This window comes from Muntiacus reevesi, chromosome X, assembly GCF_963930625.1.
Source record: "Muntiacus reevesi chromosome X, mMunRee1.1, whole genome shotgun sequence".
Classification (NCBI taxonomy): Eukaryota; Metazoa; Chordata; class Mammalia; order Artiodactyla; family Cervidae; genus Muntiacus; species Muntiacus reevesi.
In genome coordinates, this window is record NC_089271.1 from 68292271 (window position 1) to 68294958 (window position 2688).

A 2688-nucleotide genomic window follows, 5' to 3' on the forward strand; every position below is an offset into this window, starting at 1 on the left:
ATAGTGAAAGTCACTCAGTGGTGTCCAACTGTCTGCAACCCCATGGACTAAAGCCTGCCAGGATCCTCTGACCATGCAATTCTCCACTGAAGTGAGTAGCCATTCCCTTTTCCAGGGGATCTTCCCAACCCAGGGATCAAACTCAGGTCTCCCATATTGCAAGTGGATTCTTTACTATCTGAGTCAACAGGGAAGCTCTTAGTATGAATAGAATGTTAGATTTCTAATTTAATAAAATACACATGCAATAAGCAACAAAGGTTTACTGTATAGCACTGGGAACTTTAGTCAATATCTTATAATAACCTATAATGAAAAATAATCTGAAAAATAATATATGTTTATGTGTATAACTGCATCACATTGCTTTGTGCATGGAACATTGTAAGCCAACTATACTTCAATAATATATATATATATATATATTAAGAAAAAAATTCTCATCAAAACATTAATGGAACATGAACTAACAGAAAAAAGACTACAGTGGTGATATATGACAATGAATAGTCTTTACCAAAATAGTTTGAAACTCTCAAAACAGACAACTGCAACCTTAAACAATAATAGTAACGAAAGCTCTAAGGAAGAGAGAAAATTTGATTTGCAAATACCCAACTTTCAACTGAAAAATCAAAGCGCACACAGAGAAACAGAAGAACATGGCCTATTCAAAGGGACAAAATGAACTGACAAAACCATTCCTGAGGAAGCCCAGATATAGGACATACTAGACAGATTTTTTTTTTTTACCAAATTTGCTAAGATATAACTGACATATAACACTGTGAAAGATTATGGTGTACAGGTGATGATTTGATACCATATGTATTGCAAAATGATTACTGTGATTAAGTTGGTTAATATCTATCTCCTCACATAATTACTGTATTCTTTTGTGGTGAAAGTATTTAAGATCTTCTCTCCTCACAACTTTCAAGTATATAACAGAATTGTCATAGTCATCACACTACATATTAGATTCCCAACAAATTCATTTTAACTGAAAATTTGTACTTTTTATTCAACATGTCTCCTTTTTCCCCAGTTTCCATTCTGTGGCAACCATCATTCATTCACTCTGTTTTTATGAGTTTTACTTTTCTAAAAAAAAAATTCCCCATACAAGTGAGAGTAAACAGTATTTGTCTTCCTCTGTATGACTTATTTCACTTATCATAATGCCTTCAAGGTCCATCCATGTTGTCACAAATGGTAATGTTCCTGGTGAATTTGAGGTTTTTGATGTCTTGTCACTGAAAGAATTCAGTGAGAAAGAAGGTTATTGATAAGAAGTAGACTTATTTAGAGAGAAACACATTTCACAGGCAGAAGTTGGGCCATCTCAGAAGAGGAGAGAGCCTCCAAATATGATATGGTTAGTTTTCAGGGGTTAGATAATTTCATAGGCTAATGAGTAGGACCAACTATTTCAGGGAAGGAGTGGGAATTTCCAGGAATTGGGCCACCACCCACTTTTTGGCCTTTTATGGTTGGTCTCAGAACTGTTATGGAGCTTATGGGTGTGTCATTTGGCATGTTAATGTATTACAATGAGCGTATAATGAGGTTCAAGGTCTACTAGAAGTCAAATCTTCTGCCATCTTGGACACAGTTGGTTCTAACCAATCTCTGTTGTGTCCTATGGATGGCTATGCGATTCTTTTAAAGTTGTGCTCTACTCCCTTCCCTTCTATTCAGTAGGACTTCCTTCCTTTTTTTTGGAACTTAATACTCCATTGTATATATATCAAATTTTTCAAATCAACTCATCTGTCTATAGACAGATTATTTCTATGTCTTGGCTGTTATGAATGTAAGGGTGCAGATAACTTCTTTGAAATACTGATTTCATTCATTCATATATATACACAAGGTTAGGACTGTTGTATCATACACTAGTTCTATTTTTATTTTTTTGAGGAAACTTCATACTGTTTGCCATAGTGGCTCTTCCAACTTACATTTCCACCAGCAAGGCACTAGGGTCCCCTTTTCTCCACATTTTCAACAGTACTCATTATCTCTTGATATTTTTAGGTCTTTTTCAAAAATTTATTTATTTTTATGACTGTGCTGGTTGTTCCTTGCTGCACATGGGCTTTCTCTAGTTGCAGCAAGTGGGGGTTACTCTCTAGTGTTGGTGTGCAGATTTCTCATTGTGGTGGCCTCTCTAGGGTGCATGGGCTTCAGCAATTGCAGTGTATAGGCTCAGTAGTAGTGATACATGGGCTTAGGTGCTCTGAGACATGTGAATATTCCCAGACCAGGGACTGAACCCATGTCCCCTACATTGGCAAATGGTTTCTTAATCACTGGACCACCAGGGAAGTCCTCTTGATTTTTTGATAATAACCATCTCAATAGATGCAGGATGATGTCTCAATATGGCTTTGATTTGCATTTCAGTAATGGTTAATAATGTTAAGCATCATTTCATGTACCTGTTTTCAAGGGGGTATCCCAGAATTCAAGGTGGCAGAAATGTGCCCACTGTTTTTGTTTTTTTTTTAACACAATGAGTGAAAAGGAGAGATTGCTTCTTTTCATGACACTCTGCTCTCACCTACAGAAAAACAGCTAAGAAGCTATTTCCTTGACATAAAATCCACTGCAGCAGACATACTAAAATAAATAAGTAGCAGAAAGCACTATTTAAAATAGCCAGGGCATGGAAACAACCTAGAT